The sequence below is a fragment of the Equus przewalskii genome, chromosome 29, assembly GCF_037783145.1.
Source record: "Equus przewalskii isolate Varuska chromosome 29, EquPr2, whole genome shotgun sequence".
Lineage (NCBI taxonomy): Eukaryota > Metazoa > Chordata > Mammalia > Perissodactyla > Equidae > Equus > Equus przewalskii.
The window spans coordinates 38,816,068-38,835,407 of NC_091859.1; the positions used below are offsets into that span (position 1 = coordinate 38,816,068).

The 19,340-nt window shown below is 44.1% G+C and overlaps 1 protein-coding gene across 4 annotated transcripts in view; it reads left to right on the forward strand.

Annotated features, from left to right (window-relative positions):
* The window catches only part of SREBF2 (sterol regulatory element binding transcription factor 2), a 58,661-nt gene that overhangs the window by 3,549 nt on the left and 35,772 nt on the right, over positions 1-19,340 (forward strand). The window contains exon 2 of one of the 4 annotated variants that reach the window (XM_070599592.1): positions 6,455-6,629. The exons of 2 other annotated variants lie outside the window; for them this stretch is intronic. The gene's annotated coding sequence lies outside the window, so the exon portion shown is untranslated. The remainder of the gene's footprint in view (positions 1-6,454; positions 6,630-19,340) is intronic. One more of the 4 variants, XM_070599593.1, reaches the window with a different exon arrangement.

Below are 19,340 nucleotides of genomic sequence, written 5' to 3' on the forward strand. Positions count from 1 at the left end.
TGTTTTATTTTTTAAGAAACAAACTGTAGGCCCAACAAATCCTGTGTAGTTGATCTCCAGGGCCTTGTTCCACTGCAGAATGCTCTGTTGTCCCAGACCCCCAGGTCTCTTATGATAGAATCGCTAGAGCACGCCTTTTGTGGTAGATATCTGTATTATGAGAGAGGGCCTCATGCACTGTGATAAGCCTGGTCTTCTGGAAGGGCAGAGAGGTGGGATCTTCTTCTCTGGGATCAGGAAAGGCACAGTCATGGAGGTGACCTTTTTGCTGGTCCCAAAAGAATGGGTGGCAGAAGCAGCATGACAAGCATGTGGAAGAAGAAGGATCAAGCTGCCTTAGAAATAAATAAGGACTAGTGATTTCTTGTCGTCTGTGGTGTGTGTAAGCAAACGGTAGAAGATAAGGTCTGAAAGGTGAGTTGGAGTGAAATCATGGAGAGTCTTCATACCAGACACATGTTTTGTGGAATGTAGGCGGGGAACTGCTGAGGATTTTCAAGTAGAGTGATGACACATTAAGCATGGGTTCTAAGAAAATTCTACTGTGGTGATGGGCAAGGAAGATTGGAGGCTGGAGACCAATTAGGGGGGACCTGCAGCTATATGAGTGTGAGACAACGATACTAAGAATGATGGGATTTGGGTAGGAAGTGGCTGTTGTGCAAGATGATGGGTGCGACAAGAATGGCATCAGTGAAGACTTGGCCCTGAGGGCAGAGCGGAGGTGGAATTCTAAGATCCCATCAAGGCTTTGATCCTGGGACATTGGGAAAGTTCAGAAGCCAGCAAGAAGAGCTGGTCTGGGGAGATTATGAAAATGTGTCTTAAGTGGGCTGAAATTGAGGTGCTGGGGTAGGGGAGGTCCCTCCAGTAGGAAATGTGAGGCAGATACTCAGGGGAAGGTCAAAACTGGGCATGGAGATTGAGGAGTAGTCACTGTTGAGAAGTCGAGGAGAGAGGAGAAGACAGAGCCTGGAGGGAAGAGCAGGCGAGGGTAGAACAGTAAACTAAGAGGAGGTGAGCTTTCTGAGGAGCGGTTAGTGGAGGGATGATGGAGACAGTACTGCAGGGGACAGCCAGGATGACAAGGCCGTGAAACGAGTCGTGGGATTTGGCGCTTAGGAGCTTGCCCTTTGACACAGCAGTCAGATGAAGGAGTCCAAGACTAGATAAACCAGAAAGGAGTTGGGAGGGAGTGGGTGATGGGCAAATAGAGGCAGCTGTTCTCTTTGGAGAAGGTTGAAGAAACTTTTCATTGAGCTAATTTACTTTCTGTCTTTATGGATTTGCCTACTCATATAAATGGAATCATACAATATGTGGCTTCCTTCATTTAGAAGGAAGGTTGAGGTTCATCCATGTTGCAGTGTAGTGTTTTGTTTATCCATTCATTAGTTGATAGACGTTTAGGTTGTTTACACTTTTTGGCTATATTAAGAATGAAGCTGCTGTGAACATTCGCGTACAAGTTTTTGTGTAGACATATGTTTTCATGTCTCTTGGTAGATCCTCTATATTTTTTGTGGCTGTTTGTATTCTCCTAGGACTTATAATAGCCCCATTTATTTGCTTGCTTACTTTCCATGTTCCCATGACTAACAGTTCAGCCCTAAATCTTGTGACATAAGCTCTCAATATGGTGGTCAGTTCCTTTATCCCCCTTTTTAATGTGTCTCCTGAAACCCTCCCTCTTTTTGCCCCATGTGATGGTTGTCCAGCTCTGCTTCCCTGCACTTATCCTGGGACTGCCCTTAATCATCCCCCGGAGCGATGCTGATGCCCGTTTCCTCGTTCTGGGTTTTTTCACTCCCTAGTTTGATAAAGCACATCTTCCAGTAAGCTACCTGAGAAAGAGTACATTGGAGGTAAATTTTGAGGGGCTTTGCTTGTCTAAAAACATCTTTATTCTAACGTCATTCCAGTTTGGCAGTTTGGATGAGTTTAGAATTTTAGGTTGGACATAATTTTTTATCAGAATTTTGAAGGCATTGCCTAGTTGTCTTCTAGCTTCTAGTAGTTGAGAAATTTGATACCATTTTGATTCCTGATCCTTTGCGTGTGACCTGTTTTCTCCCCTGGAAGCTTGTAGGATCGTGTCTTATCCTTGGTGTTCTGAATTCCGTGACGGTGTACACTGCTGTGACTGAGCTGTCAGTCTCTCTCCCTACTTGGTGGGCTCTGGAAGGCTCACTCTGTCAGATACCTGCATTCATGCAGTCCTCCTGCCGGCAGCCCACCTTACACCCAGAGGAACTTCCAGTTGCTGAGACTTTTGGTGGTACTGTTTTGGGCCTCTGCTGCCTTTTCCCTGCAGACAGTCAGTTCCATCTTTGGCAGAGTCCCCTGACTACCTGGCCCTGAAGAGGCTCTCTGCAAAGGTGTGTCTAATGAGGAAAGGAAAGCACTTCAAGTTCAGGGTGTTGGGTGGGCCCCCAGTCTGGGTGTCCACATCACTGGGAAGTTTGGAGTGGCCTGCCTGGTGAGACAGGGGTGAGTGTTGGGAGGGTGTGGCCAGCACACCACTGGGAGCTGGAGGTGAGGAGAAGGAGTGGAAACCAACTTCACATTTCTCCAGTGAGTCATACTTTGGAAAAACTGCTTGGTGAGGTGAAGCACAGATCTGCTTTTTATCCCTGTGTATACCTTTTTCAAGACATTAGCTTTGTTTTGACACTTGAATATATATCACTGTTGCTAATGTTTGGGTTGAAAGAGCTGCTGTTGCTCACAGCTTATTTATTTTCCACCCAGTTTTAGCTCCTGAACTCATCTATCATCTAGTTCCATTTCCTGGGACACGTTTTTCTGCTCAGACCACTGAACTGGTCTGTTTGGGTTTCTCCTTCTTCCTGGGTCTGTTTGGCCTCGCCCTTGAGAAACATCGTTCACATTCACACCCAGGCCTTTGGCCTAATACTCTTGGGTGCTGCCTACCTCTCACTGAGCAGTCTTTTCTGTCATTTGAGAATGACATGTCATTTGAGAATGAGTATGAGTACTCAGCTCGTGTCTTGGCATTTTAAAAAAAATATATTTTTCTTCTGTCTCCACTAGATCTTTTTTCTCCTCAATTTTGTAATTAAAAAAGGAAATTCTTAAGCAACTTTATTCAAATAACACTTCCTGAATATTAAGGTGTCTATATCTCTCTGAATTCTGGCCTGAACTTTATCAATGTACATACAAATTGCTGCAGCATTTTCACTTACAGGTTGCTAAATGCTGAATTAGTTGAGGGATAATAGCCATATAATGCAATACAATCCATCTGAATAGGCAAACTCTGGCATATCCGTGTCCCTGTGGAACATTTGCATCATTTGTGGTTTTTCATTAATATAAGGACTGTCACTCGGAACACCTATGAGCAATGAGTAGTTGGTTCATTAGTGTGTCTTTCCCAAAGAGGACTCTTCAAGGCAAGAGCTGTGTTACAGCTCTTACACACTGCCAGTTGTAGCCCTTTCATTTTTAAAACTTTTCCCGTGCTATAGATTACTGTGGTGATTGGGACTTACTACTTGGAAAATATTTTTATTTTTTTCAAGAAGGTAATGCATTCATATGGCAAAATTAAAAGTATTTAAGAGTCCTGTGAAAAGGCTTGCTCCCAGTCCTGTTCACCATCTGCTTAGGGCCCGCAACCCCCACCTCCTCACAAGTAATTAATTTTTTAGTTTCTTTCACCTCCTTCAGAACTTACTTAATGCAGATACAAGCAAATAATAAGTATGGATTTTCAGTTTTGCTCCTCTTTTTATTTTTTCACAAATAGGTAGCCTGCTGTAAGCTTTGTTTCTCTGCACCTTGCCCTTTTTTTCACTTAACAATATATCTTAGAGATCTTTCCAGTCGTTTTCACTGTTGCGTGGTTTTCCATTGTGTAGATGTGCTATAATTCATTCATCCAGTCCCTTTTTAGTGGACATTTGAGGATGTTTCCAGTCCTACCATTAAAAACAATGCTGTGTTGAATAGCTTTGTCAATTCTTCATTTCGCACAGGTACAGGTACAGGTGCAGGAAAAATGACCAGAAGTGGGATTGCTGGGTCGACGTGGGGATGGTGATATCCACACCATGGATGCTGCAAGAATCCAGTGAAATAAAACATAAAAGGAAGGGGCGGAACTAACACTCTCTCTGGCTCTTTGTGCATTTGTGGTTTTGAGAGATCCTGTCAGACTGCTCTCCACAGTGGGTGTACTAGTTTATACCCCACCAGTGTAGGAGAGGGCCTGTTTCCCTCAGCTTCCAGCCAGAGTCCAGAACTCTAGGCCTTTTATTCTGCCCCTTTGCCACATGTAGGCCAGTTGAGAGCTGACGCCACTCCAGCCCCTCGACAATGCACACATACAGTACCCCTCTGTCCTGGCCTCCCGGTCCTCACTTGACTTTTCTGTACTCGCAACCACTGGACAGTCAGTGGGTAGCAACCAACTTTCTGAGCCATCTTGTCCCATGCCTCATATGTCCCTCTGCTTACCCAGGACCCTAGTGGTTGCAGTTGTCTTGCACTTTTGCCACTTGTGGTTTTTTGGAATGGTCCTTTATCTGGTTTGCTCACTCTCTTTACTTTTAAAATTGCTCCTTAAGATACGGCAGTTTCTTATTTTCAGCCCTCTGCTTTGGGAGACTTGAAAAATGTTTTCTCGTTTTACATTGTTTCACTGGGACTCTGTTCTGTCTGCATTCTCTTTCATGCAGTTTCGAGGTGGCAGTCCTTGCTGTCCTGAAATTTCAGTGCATCCTTACATAAAAATTCTTGGGGCTTTCCATCGCTATAAATGGTGTTCTGAAAGTTGCTTCCTTTCACTATATTTCTCTTAAGACCACTTTTCACCAAAATCTACAGAATATTAGGAAATGCCCTTTTGTCATGAATAGGCTCATTTCTCATAATACTTTCCTTTGAACTTTTTAAAGCCAATCAAGTTTTTCTGAGCTACTTGGGTGACCTTTCTGTAATTATTTCTTGGGCAGAGCTAGATCTCAACTTGTGATAGCTCTTTTCTGTTGTGTTTAATTCTTCTTACATGCATATATTTGATAGTGAATAGGGGCCGTTTCATCTTGATCCTCCACAGGTGTATTGTCATTTATTCTGAGGGGCATCGATGTTCTCTGGGTGAACGTGACTCATCTTGGTCTTTATTAGTTATTGACTGTCTCCAAAAAACCTGTGTTCACCAGGTTTTGAAATTACTGTGTGGGCAGCACCCACTACATGCCCAACACTGTCTGGTCAGACCTGCAGTGGAGACCTTTACCTGGGGCCTATTTTGTGCTGGGCTCTGGGTGCAGCGCTGGCAGGGTAAGCAAGGTCCCTGCCCTCAGACAGTGTGAACAACCGTTCGCCTATGTTGTCTCATGTACATTTTTGCTTTTAATGCTTTCTCCAGTTCCAAGGTATGAAGAGGCCCAGATCACACAACTAGTAAGTGGGAGAATGGCCCAACCCCAAAACCCATGTACTTTTCCTCTACTCCCTGGCACATCCCTGTTTGATATGAGCAGGCTGCTAAGTTGTGAACACAAGGTGGTATGGTGGGCTGAAGCTAGAGAGAACCCAGGGGTCTTCTGCTCAGGTGCACATTCAGTCAACGTGTGTTTATCATGAAGGGTCTGCTCTGCTGGGCACTTAAAGTGACTTCCCCTTGGTTCTGCAGCACTTCTCTGAGCTTCCGCTGTAAGGTGGTGATGGGGATTTCTACATCACAGGTGCTGCAAGAATTAAGTATGCTAAAGCACATACAAGGAAGAGGACAGGAACTAACATTCTCTTTTGATTCTGAGACTGAATGAGGAACTTCAGTTTGCAAGTTGACTCTTAAGGCCAAGGAGCCTTTTTTTAGAATACAGTTTTAGAATGTTTATTTTTTCCTTTGAAAGAGCTTTTATAGGTGTGGTGGGCAGGACACAGAGGAGTAGTCACAGAGTGCAGGGTAAAGTGTTCCATTTCTAGCCACAAGATTCAAGGGTTAAACTTTGTTGACATGATGGAATTTTTTAAAAAGTAGCAGGATCCTAGAGCCTGGGCCTCATGGTAAGGCTCTCTGGGGAACCTCTGTTTAGAAACTAATCCTAAATCATTGAAGGGCTTGGAAACTGGAAAACAGAACTCTTTCTGCATCTCTCAGGCCTTTGGAATTGCTGATGAATATGTGTCTAAATGTCTCTTATAATCTAGCTTTGTGGAACTGGTCTGTTGAATTCAGAGTCTGGTTTAGAACAGTGATGAAATTCTGGCTGCTGAACCAGATGTGGAACTGCCTTGTTAAACTGGTGTCTACTCAGCTCAAGCCCTCCCCACCCCACAGCAGCAAGGGGAACTAAGGCTTCTTCCTGTGTGAACATTCCTATGAGGCCTTCCATTTTACGAAAGTCCTGCTGATATATTTGTCTTCCTAATAGTGCTGTGAAGTAGAAGCTTCATTTTTATTCCCATTTTGCAGATAAAGACACTGAGACAGAGAGAAAATGTTTTGCCCGAGGTTTCCCATGCGGATGGAATGGAGTCAGGAGTTAAACTTGGGCCTCTGACATGGGATCCCAGACTCTTCCCTGCCCTGTGGGAATGAGGTACGAGATACCCTGACTCAGGAAGCCTGTCTAGGAGCCCCTGCTCTGGTGAGAAGTTGTGTTGTTCTGTTTTGTTTTTGAGGAGGATTAGCCCTGAGCTAACATCCATGCCCGTCTTCCTTTACTTTATATGTGGGACATCTACCACAGCATGGCTTGCCACCTGGTACCATGTCTGCACCTGGGATCCGAACCCGCGAACCCTGGGCCACCGAAGCGGAATGTGCGCACTTAACCACTACACCACTGGGCCGGCCCCAAGAAGTTGTTTTTTAAATTTTTAATTTAATTTTTAAAGTTTGTTCCATCCAGTTCAGCATGAATGAGTATCCACTCTATTCCCAGCACAGTGCCATAAACTCTTTGGGGTTTTACAGATGAATGAATCAGTCTCAACTCTCAAGGAGCTGACAACTAAGTGACCAGTCATAATATGAAACAAAATGCAACAGAGGCCATAACAGAGGGACAAACTCCAAGTTTTGGGAGCAGTAAGGAAGACAATTAGGAGAATCTTCCCAGGGACTTCGGCATTTGAACTGAGTTGTGAAGGATGAGTGAACAAGCTTTAGAAGAAGGGGCTGGGTGTTCATTTTGACAGAGTTGGACCAAAGCTGGGAATACTGTGGCGTGTTCCAGGAACGTGTGATTCACTGTGGCCAGAGTACAGGACAGGACAGAAGTTCTCAAACTTTAATGTGCCTAAGAACCCACCAGGGTACACCCCCAAAGATCTGAATCTGGAAGGTCTGGGATGGCGTCCAGGAGGGGCACTTAACTAGGGGAGAGGTGGCATCAGAGAAGGCTTCTTGCAGAGTAGAGGTGTCTTGTAAGCTGAGGTCTTAAGGGTTAAGAGGTGGAAGGAGAGAGGAGCCGCATTCCAAGCTGAGCAGAGAGCCCTTTTTGACAGGCTTCACCCCTGCACTGGAGCTCCTGTGTGTGGTGATTTGCAGACTATAGTCTTGATAACTGTTGTTATCTTTGTCAAACACTTTTGCTCAAGTCCCTCTCGTCTTCAGTGTGTTCTGTATTGGTCAGGAGTCTTGGTGATAAGCAGCAGAAACTGCCTCTGGCTAGCTTGAACAGAAAAGGAGTTTATTAGAAGTTTGGTGCACGAACTGACCAGAAAAACTGGAGGGCCGGATTTGGGAAATGGGCCAGAACCAAGGGAGGCTCAGCAGCAGAGTGCAGCTGAGGAAAGCCTAGGGGCTACTGTGTTAGGACCCCTCCGCCATGGTGCTCTCTGCCTTGTCCCTGCTTTCCTGGGTGATCTCTGCCTTGTCCACTGCTTTCTTGGGTCATTCCTGCAAGAGTCACGTTCCTGGTGGGAACATGCGTTAATCAGAGCCAACTGGCAGGAAGCCTTGACGTCCACCAAGACCGCCCAAATTGGAATTCCAAATGGAATTCTCCAAAAGGAAGATCAGGGTGCTGATGGAGAAGAGGGTCAGATGGTGGACAGACAAAACAAAAGCGGCGAATGTCCCATAGGTTTTCTGTGCCTCTCCTTGCCTCTGAAATAAAAGCCTGGTGCCGTATGGTGTCGTCAAGGCCTTTCACAGCTTAACTGTAAGCAGCTCCACCTCTCCACTCTGTTCCACACTCTCGACTTCAGCAACTTACGGGCATTTCCTGGTGCTGTGGTTTTTGCTCAGACTGTTTCCTTTGCCTTCAATACCCCTCTCTCTAACTGGTAATGCTGTCTTCGTTCTTCCAGGCTCAGCTTTTACTGCCTGCCAGGGTCTACTCTCTGAAAGCCTGTTCTTTGTGAGACACTTGTCTGTTCTTGCCCTTTTCACCATCAATGGAGTTAGTTGGGTTTCTCTGTCTTCCCTGTGAGATTGGGGGGTGGGAAGGGAACCAACACTCTGGAGTCCTTGCTCTGTGCCAAGTCCCACGCAAGGCACTCAGGATCCTTCAGCTCCCAGCACCATAGTACACAGCATATGCAGGCGCTGGGTGGATGTTTGTAGCGTGATTTAATAAGCTGCTTTGCAAGTATTTTGTTTTTAGTCTTAGAGAGATTTGGAGGTGTGGTAGTGAGTGGAAGGATAGAATGATGGGTCGTTGGAGTCTTTCATTTTTGCCTGAATGGTTTAAGGACTGAAAAAGGTTGAGATCCCCTGCTATGGAGACTCTGCCCCCAGGAGGAGGACAATTCAGGCGAAGTGGCTTGTGCTAGACTTTGTTGACACCCGGTCACCGGGCATTGTGAAAGACGAGACCCTCGTCTTACAGAACAAGATAGTGCAGGATCGGTTCCTTGGAGTCTCACTCTCTGCGTCTTGCTCACCTTTCAGTCTCTTGTTCCAGGAGAGTGAAACAGAGAACAGTCCCGTGCAGGGCGGGAGCAGACGAAGAGCTGGGAATTACAGGAAGACCTGGATGACACACCTTTCCTTCCTGAGCTTGGGGCGTTTTCTCATTCTTGAATGAGGCACTTACTGAGCATCTGCCTGCTGCCAGGCTCTGTTTGGTGACATCCGTACAATAATAGAACCAAAACGCCTGTACAGTGTGGTGGCTGAGAGCTTGGCTTTAAATCCTCACTCCACCAGCTGCTGATTGGGACGCTGGACAAGTTACTTAACTTCTCTGTGCCTCATTTTTCTTGCCTGTGAAGTGGAGGTGATAGTGGCATCTACCTCAAAGTGTTGTGGAGATTAAATGAGGAAATCTGTGCAAAGCGCTTAACACGGTTGCTGACATACAGTGAGAGCTCAGTAAATAACAATTCCTATACTATTTTTATTATTACTACTGCTCATTGGCTTGAGTTTTTTCTTCTTAATTGTTGTTCTCAGAGTCTAGCCTGGACCCCTTTCTAAGAGTAGGCATTCATTTAAAAGAAATAAATGGAATAAGATGGGCAGCCTTTAAAACGTAGGGTACCAACAATCTGATGCCTCTAATTTGGAGTTAGGTAAGGATTGGAGGCCCGGCTTCCCTGGCTGGGACACAGAGTGAGGCTCTTGCACAGGTGGGGACTTTTGGTGTGGCATTTGGTTGTTGACTGCAGTGTTCTAGAGCCCAGCCACAGTGAGGGACTCCAGAGAGGAAGCACCCCAGTGTGGTTGTTGGACCGCTCCTGGAGCAGGGTGCTTCCGCAAAGAGCACCAGGCTCGGAAGAGGGAGAAGGAGGTTCCTACCTCAGTCTGCCACTTGCTTACCCGCCTGCCTGAGTCTTTGGACTTGGACTTGTTTCTTCCTGTTTAACAGCTACCACCACCATCACTTTTCAAGCACTTATTATGCACCAGGCACTGTTAATAATACGAATATTAACTCATCTAAATGAGCGCTTGAAACAGCTACTTCACAGGGTGATTTGAAGATTATATAACACAGTGTGTGAAAGTGCTAGCAAGATGTTAAAAGCAAAAACAGCTGGGTGACAGTGCTAACGAAGTTCTTTTCCAATAAAAATCATGTTTACATTTTGCATATAAATTTACCATGTACTCACACACAGACATGAGATAAATAGTAGTAAAAATCAACAACAAAAGCTTTTTTTTTTTTTTGAGGAATATTAGCCCTGAGCTAACATCTGCTGTCAGTCCGCCTCTTTTTGCTGAGGAAGACTGGCCCTGAGCTAATATCCATGCCCATCTTCCTCTACTTTATATGTGGGACGCCTACCACAGCATGGCTTGCTAAGCAGTGCCATGTCCGCACCTGGGATCTGAACCGGTGAACCCCGGGCTGCCAAAGGGGAACGTGCGCACTTAACCGCAGTGCCACCGGGCTGGCCCCAACAAAGCTTTTTATGCATCATATTCCAGCAGATTCCTCTTGCAGTTTGCACCTCTTTTCACCCTAATGCTTAACACCCATCCCTGGCAGATGTTTACACAGGGTTTCTCCACCAGAACTTATGCCTCTTGAAGGTGGTTAATTTTGTGTCTGGCACACAGTAGGCTAAGTTAAAGTTTGTTGAATACATGACTTAAGGGATGTGTCTTTATTGATTTGTTCTTTATTTTTATTTTTTATTTCATTTTATTTATTTATTTTTTTTAAAGATTTTATTTTTTTTTCCTTTTTCTCCCCAAAGCCCCCCAGTACATAGTTGTATATTTTTAGTTGTGGGTCCTTCTAGTTGTGGCATGTGGGATGCCGCCTCAGCATGGCTTGATGAGCTGTGCCATGTCCACACCCAGGATCCGAACCGGTGAAACCCTGGGCCTCCGATGCAGAGTGGGTGAACTTAACCACTCAGGCACGGGGCCGGCCCCTGTTCTTTATTTTTAAAAAGAGACAGAGACTGTTCTAGAAAGGAGCATTTTCTCAGGGCAGAAGGTCTCATTTGGAGAATAATTTAATAATTTGGATAGGAAGCTGTATTTGCAAAATACACACAGCCAATATCTCTCCCCTATTCCCCTGACGAGTCAGTTAGATGGGTGCTTACCCTGAGATTAGTCTTCTGTTAGCGTTGAACTTAATATTGGAAGAATGCCTTGGATTACATAAGTGCCCCCCTCCACACACACCCCCAGATTCTCCTTACCTTATCGTTATCCCAGGTCTGTCTTGCATCTTTCTCCCAAGTTGTGATGAGCATAAACGTAAAATCCAAGAAGTGTTTGTTTTATAGGGGAAATTGGTGTGCATAGAGGAGAAACTCAGACAAACCTAAATACAAATCTAAATTCAAATCTCGGCTCAGTCCCTTAGTAGCCTGTGTTAGGGGCTTGGGCAAGCTATTTAATTCCTTTGAACCTTCTTTTTCCCACTCGTGGTGAAGTAGAATAACAATACTGGTCTCAGGATTGATGTAAAGTATACTAAGTAGGGATTGGTGGGAGCTCTAATTACATTGTCCAATAGACTCAATATGAAATGAATTTAATTTCAGTCGTAACCACCTTTTTTACATTTAAGTAAAATATAAATATGATTTCTAATTAGAAAAGTTTATTAGCTTTGTCACTGAGTTGTTTTTGCTTTTAAACATCAATAGTATGACCATTGGCTCTCTCTCTCTCTCTTTTTTGTTTTTGGTGAGGAAGATTGGCCCTGTAGGTCCGCGCCCAAGATCTGAGCCCATAAACCCTGGGCTGCCAAAGAGGAGCATGCAAACTTAACCACTACGCCACTGGGCCGGCCCTGTCCACTGGCTTTTATTCAAAGGTTAAACTGGACTCTAACCTGGAGATGTTCCCCTTTTCAAATTTGTTATGTTAAAAAAAAAAAGCTATGAAAGAGTCAAATACATTTTATTATGTGTTGGACATATTCCTATATATTAATATATTTCCCATCAGAACCTGGATTATTCCCTTATTTACAAGTAAAGAAACTGAGTCTCAGGGAGAGTCATTAGAATTTTTCCAAGGGCAGAACAGCCATTACATTTCTAGATTCACGGTCCGGTCTTGCTGGTTCTATAGCCAGTTCTTCTTTAGCCAGTTCTCTTCAAATTTAAATTTGGGAATTCCCATTCTGCTTGGCCTTCCAGTTAGTTCTTGGTTTAGCTTTTTCACATCCCGCTTTCCTCCATTAGTCTGATTCTTTGCCACACTTCCTTCACACAGTCCTAGAGGTGGACTGTTTCCTGGTGCTAATCATTTTTTAGAGCCTCATACACAACCAGAACTTTTCTTTAATCGATTTTCAGAAGGTTCTCTTCATCAGCTAATGAAGTCATTGGAGTTTTAATTTCAGCTATTCTGATATTCTCCTCCCAGGTCAAAATTTAGCCCTGGTTTTTGCTCAGAATGATTCCTAATGAGTTCATAAAATTATGGGCCTCTGGGCAGGCCAGCAGGCCCCCTGTACAAGCCAGAGTGGGCAACTGCTGAGCTGGAGGGGCTCCCCTTACTAGGGTATTGTTGGATGACTTGCTGTGGTTTTCTTTCTTTAATAAGGAGAAAGACCAAGTTCACTCCCATGAGCTACAGAACCCTTCATAATTTGGCCCTGACTACCTGCCCAGCCTGGTGCCCTGCCAGTCACCTGTTCTCTTCAGTGGCCCACCATGCAGCTCTTTGCCTCTGAGTTTTGGCTTATGAGATTCCCTGAGCCTAGAAGGCATCTTGCATCCCAATCAGCCTTCAATCCAGCTCCCTCAGGAAGCTGCTCTCCTGCTGGAGTCAGGGATTTTATCACATTCCCTGCGTCCTCCTTGTCTGCTATGACAATCACCACAGATGGTATTGTGTTACTTTACTTAATTCTTTGAGGTCAAGGGGTATTTTGCCATCTCTGTGGGTCAGCACACAGTGGATGCTCAACACGCTTAAATCCTTTTGCATTTGTATGCCTACTTCACCAAAAGTGGAAGCTTTACAGAAGTTGCATAGACTTGTCCAGATTTTCCAGGATAATCAAAATGTCAAAAATATCTTGTCCCGTTGTGAGGTGATGTGTCCCTTCCAGTTTTGGTTCGGAAAACATGATTGCCAGTTTTATAGATTGCATGAAAGTTGCTTTGGAATCATTTCAGTGAAGTAATGCCAGGTTTTTTAACTATCAGAGTCCTTAGTGCTTGGAGAGGTACAGAGGAATGGAAGATTTTGTTCATGAGCTTATGGAGCACAAGATACAAGAAAAGCATTTAAAAATATAACTTACTGTGTGTAATGTGGCAAAATAAAATTTTTAAAAAGTTAAAAACATACTAATATATCATCAACATATGTCAAAGGTTTTTTTTAAGATTTTTAATGCGAAAACCAGCAGAATGACAAAGCTGGATCCAAGGAGAGTGCAAGAAACTGATACTTGCATAGCAGGAAAACAAATTTAGGAATAAGATTGCAAATTTAGATGCAAAACTAGTTAATTCCTACAGGGCAATAAAAACAAAGCCTTTGAGATTATCTTTTTTACCAGACAGAAATCATCTGCAACTTATCAATTTTTTACAAGTTAACATCTGACTTTACAGAATGTGGGCCTAATCAGTAGTAAATAGAAAGTCAAACAAATTTCTGTTTCCATAGAGCATCAGATGACCTTAAGGTGGGCAGGTTAGACAGTGCTGTAGTATTTTTGCCTTGTTTTCAAGTTTTGGGTGATTTTTCTTAACAAATAAGTCATCCAGGTTCAGGAGCTAAAAGATGGCTGGATCTGAGGTGAAAAAGAGTCCTTGGTGAAGATAATTTTAAGGTGTTTTGAAATGGAATTGTGAAATTCAGAAAGGAAGAAGGTGGTAAGAAGCAGAAAAGGTGAGGCATGGCAATTGCATTCAGAGAAAGCTTCCCCACCCTCCAAAGGCATTTGCCAAAAAGGGAGTGGGTGTTTTTCTGGGGTGGATGATGAGCTCAGTTGAGTGGGAAGTGAAATCCCTTGGAGTAGGAGGGAGCAATTGGTAGGAGGCTTTGAAGCTCATGTTTAAGAAATTTGATTTGGGAGGGCTGGCCCCATGGCCGAGTGGTGAGGTTCGCTTGCTCTGCTTTGGTGGCCCAGGGTTTTGCCGGTTCGGGTCCTGGGCGCGGACATGGCACCGCTCATCAAGCCATGCTGAGGCGGCGTCCCACATGCCACAACTAGAAGGACCCACAACTAAAAATATACAACTATGTACCGGGGATGCTTTGGGGAGAAAAAGGAAAAATAAAATCTTTAAAAAAAAAGAGAGAGAGGAATTTGATTTGATTTGATTTGATTTGAAAGACTATTGGACCAACAAGATACTCAGAGAAGATGATTGTCACTGGGTAGGAGGCTGTGGCTGAAATCAAGGCCGAGTGTGGAAGTGGAGCAAAGGGAGAACTCAGTGATACCACAGGAGACCTGCCAGAAATTCATAGTGAACTTAGAGCAGAGGAAAGAAGAAAGAGCAATTGAAGGTGGTGCTGAAGATCACTGTCCTGGTTGAAACTCTGAGAGCTGGCTCAGGTCCCCTGCTGTGTTGGACCAGAGAAGCCAGGACTGGCCAGCCAAGCTGGGGCCTTCTGAGGCTGCCCCTGACACCCACCCGGAGCAGGTGGGGACAGATCAGACCAGAAGACCATTTGAAAATGACTTTGGCTTCTCTTTGTGCTTTCTTTTTCTCCTGATTTTTACGTTTTATGTAATATTTAATGTACGCAAGGGAATATATGACACATTTGTGTATGTTATGAGACACAAACATTTGAGAACTCCCACCTCCCCACCCAAATTTCCTTTGTGGTTTCTTTTCCAGTAACAGGAGCTCACTGATGCCTAACTTAAAATAGAGGATGCCTGAGTCATCACTAGTTTGCCATCCTGTGTCATTCCGCACCTCCTCCAGATTCCCTTTCCCCAGGAAGGTGACCCAGAACCCCCTTGAAGTACACGAGGCTGTCCCTGTGCTCGAGCTAACCAAATGAAGGTGCCGCCTGGTGTTTGAGTGGAGTGATTTTAGGCACCAATTTGCCTGTTACAATTCTTCCTACACTTCTTATGTTATTGCTTGCATTTCAGGGCTTCTGAGTTGAAGGGTGTGGTTGACAGCCCCAGATCCTTAACTGCTCCTCTGGGTGACTTGAATGGGGGTATTGATATTTTAGGTCCTGAGAAAGCAGTAGAGGTCACAAATAGCAGAATGGTGGAGAAATGAAAAGTTATCTCCTTATTGACCTTCATGTTTGATACTGGTCTACATTTGATTTTTAAAAATTATTTTAATATTTTTTTCATTATTAGAAAAAACATCCTAGGAGGGTAGTTAGCATCATCAGCTTGTAAGCAGGACACTTGTTGCTCAAAGATACTTGTTGGGAGTTAGATTTTGTGGTTACCTCCCTCACCCCCTCTAGTTGTGGTCCATCTCATTCCCAGCGGCCTACACACATCACACACCGTGCTTATTTCTGTGTTCTTAAGTTTGTTGGGCAGCTCTAATTTGGAAGATAAGTCAACAAAAGTAAATGAAGAAAGTTTAGGTGAATATCCTTATTATCTTGGAGATTAGGGACTTTTAAAGTGTAACACAAAACCATGTAATTCCACTACACAATGTTAAGCTTTGTGTACAGTCAGTTCTGCTGTAATGCAATGTGTGCATTCCTAAAAGTCACTGCACTGTGCAAAATCATGCAATAAAAACCACAGGGCTTATGGGGAAAATGGGATTAGGATCACAACTCTCAAAAACCTCAGAGGTGATGAAAAAAGAAAATAAATAAGTAAAAAGACTTTTAAAAAAAGATAAGAACCTCATAAAACAGTTTTACAGGTGTTAAGTGCCTAAGAAATATATAAATACCACAATAAATATGGTACTTTACCTTGAAAAAGACCTGAGGTTTGCTTGTGGAATTGGACATTGAAAGGTTATAGCCTGTGAGTTATTGTGAAGTGATGGAAGGAGGGCTCCCTAAAGTCGAATGGAAAGTTCTGACCCGAGATGTGGATGGATAATGGTTTATAACACATGCAGAAACCCAGCGAAGCTGGTAGATGTTTGGGGTGTGTGTGTACGTGCCCTTTGTGTATTCCTATGTGGCTCATTTCAGCATTTTCTAGTGTTTCTCTCATGCATAAGTAAACACAAAATTCATGTTATGCTCAAATTGTTTCCTAATATATCCAATGCATTGGAACAAATTTGCATTTTCAAAACAAGACTCAAAGCAAAACTGACTGTCAAAAAAACACTGAATAACATGTGCCGGCTAATACTAAGTGCCACGCACCATGCTGTTGATTCTGTGGGAATTCTCTTGAACAACCCTGTGAGTTCAGTATAATTGTTAGCCACATTTTATAGATGAGAAAACTGTGGCTCAGAGAGGTAAAACTTGCCGCATGTTACAAGGTTAGCACATGGTCACTCTTTTTATTTTATTTTTTTAAAGCTTGGCATCTGAGCTAAGATATGTTGCCAATCTTTTTTTTTTCTTCTCTCTTTTGTCATCTTCTTCTCCCCAAGCCTCTAGTAATAGCTGTAGATTCTAGTTGTGGGTCCTTCTGGTTGTGGCATGTGGGATGCCGTCTCAGCATGGCCTGATGAACAGTGCCATGTCCACACCCAGGATCCGAACCAGCGAACCCTGGGCTGCTGAAGCAGAGCATGTGAACTTAACCACTCGGCCACAGGGCCGGCCCCCATGGTAACTCTTAAATCACCATGTTGTTCTTTTTCCTGAACAAATTAAAAGAGAAATAACAAAGTGGGGCATATATTTGCAAATATATAAGAAAGAACAAATGTCCATAATATATGAACATTTTCAAATCATTAAAAAGAGACAAATAGCTCAATAGAAAAATAGGCAAAGGTCAAGAGCAGGCAGTTTACAAAGGAAGAAATACAATGGCCAATAAAATTGGGGGAGACATTCAGCCTTAATTAGTACTCTTTCATGCAAGTCAAAACAATTAGATATTGTTTTTTCCCACTATCTGATGGGCAGAAATAGATGTGTGGAAATGCTGGCAGGCGCGTAATAGATTGTTATAACCTTTCCAAAGCACCTGGCCTTTGACCCAGCCATCCAACTTCCAGAAATTTATCCTAAGACAATAATCCAATAAGTGGGAAAAGATTTTTCTAAGAGTTGTTACTAGTGCTGAAAAATTGAAAACACCCATCCATCATCACTAAGTGGTTAAATTCTAGTGCATCAATACAATACAGTACTGTGGGGCTCTCAGAAAGGATAACGTTACATCCAGAATGGCTGGCACTGAACTCTTCATGTTTTATTAAGCAAAAGAAACAGAGTACCAAATAGCATCTTCAGTGTAATCCCATTTTTGTAAAACCATTTGCATATGTGTGCATTGCTTGTGTGTGCAAGCAAGCCTTGTATAGAAGGAGTCTGGAAGGACACACATCAAGACACTGACAGTGCATGTCTCAGGGAGGTAGAATTGCTGGATGATTTTTGATTTTTATTTTTTTCATTTACCTTTTTTCTAAATTTTTCTGTAGTGAATATGTTACTTTTCTGATTTAAAGAAGAAAATTACTTTAAAACATTGCCTAACACAAGGTGCATAGTAAATACAAAATATAAGAGTAAATGACCTTTGTAAAATAGTTCTCCCAGCACCTAACAGGGCTAGGTAACAAACGCCCACTACAGGATTGTTGACTGACTGACTGACTGACTGACTGGCTACAGTTTGGAGACACTGTTACTCTATTTGGGGCACAGATTCCTTCTTCCTGGCCAGAATTACTCCAACCAGATTTCAGGCTACCTCATTCTCAGGTTGATGCCACTAGGCTGAGCTAGGCAAAGTGATTTATGTTACCTCTAGGTCACAAGCTTCATAAAGTACATGTGAACTTGAGGTCTCTTTGGATGAGGCCCTGGTTGAGCTACAATGCACAAGTGACAGCCCGAGCCTCTAATTTTGGTTACGTGATTTTAAAGAGACCAACACCCACATATAGTTTCCTGGGACCCAGCTTACTTTATTAAGCAACTTAACCCTTAGTTTAAGAAGCAGCTAAAAAAACTAGAGTGTGGCTTGGGTGGGGGAGGGTGACCGCCAGGAGCACCTCTGCGAGGTGAGTGTGGGTTTGCAGGCCTTGAAGGTGGCCTGCCCATCTCCAGCTCTGGGGGCCACAGCTCATCATGCAGGCACTGGAATTTCTTTTCAAAGCTTCATGAAAGCTGTGCCTCCTCCCAGGCCTCCCTCTCCTCGGTTTCTGGGCTCCCTGTGGAAATGAGAGCCTGTATAATCACAGCACACGAACGACTGGAACAGGGAACAGCAAGGAGACGTTAGGATGCTCCCCTGGGGTGTAGCTCGGTTTCACAGAGCAAAACTGCGCCTGGGGTAGGCCTCCTGTGTCTCCTTCTCCAGGCCTCGTTCCCGTTGGTGGGGCCTCCCCCTCTCTGTCACTACAGACCAGATGGGGTCCCGGGGAGGCCCTGTGCACCCTGCTGGAGCAGTGGCTCAAAGAGCCTCTTCCCATTACTTCTGCCTTCGAGTGCTCCGTGTTGATGGGCCCCTCTACGCCACTCAGCCCAGTGCCCATCTGCCTGGCTGCAGATGGCTCCAGTAGAGCTTGACATGTGTGAGTTGAAAAGGATTTTTTTTACTTTAAACATTCCTATCCCATCTGCCTACACACTCTTAACCTGCTTTGTGACCTCTGCAGGTTACTTCACCACACCAGCCCACGTCTTCCCCAAGGTCTTGAAGAGCTCTCGACCAGGATGAGAGAAGTGGAGCCAAGTGCTCTGTGTAGTAGGTGCTCCCGAAGCACCACTGATAGGGACCTTTACAAGGGTCTGCCCCTCACCAGGCACTTGCATAAATTATTGTATTAATCCCCACAACCAAGAAGCCAAGTGAATATCCTTAAGGCAGCCTTTGGTGGTGAGGAAACCGCGGTTAGAGAGAAGTGACTTGCCCACCTTCACACAGCTGGTTAGGGGGACCCCTTGAGACCCACCTAGTGCCAAAGCCTGTGCCCGTCTTCCAGGCCTCTGGCCTCTTTGGCTTTCTACCCTCCTTAGCTTTCCATGGATTAAAACAATCAGCCAGGGAGTGACATTCTTTTGGCTCACAAAGCAGACCTCTCTGTTGATTCCCCAGAGTTGGGATTTTATGAGAAAAGCTCAACAAATTATTAGGTTTCTCTTAATCATTTTCTTAAAGCTTTTCATAATCTTGAGTTGTACTTGGAACGTGTCAGCTCTAAATTGTGTTTTGTTTACATTTTTTGCTGAGTTTGAGGACATTTCTTAGTTTAATCATCTACCAGGAATTGGAATTGGTTGGTACAACTTACAGTATCTGTGGCAATCTGCCCGATTCTTCCTCCTGTATACAACAGGTTGAGTGGGGTCAGAGCAGAGTGTTGAGGTGTTGGGAAAT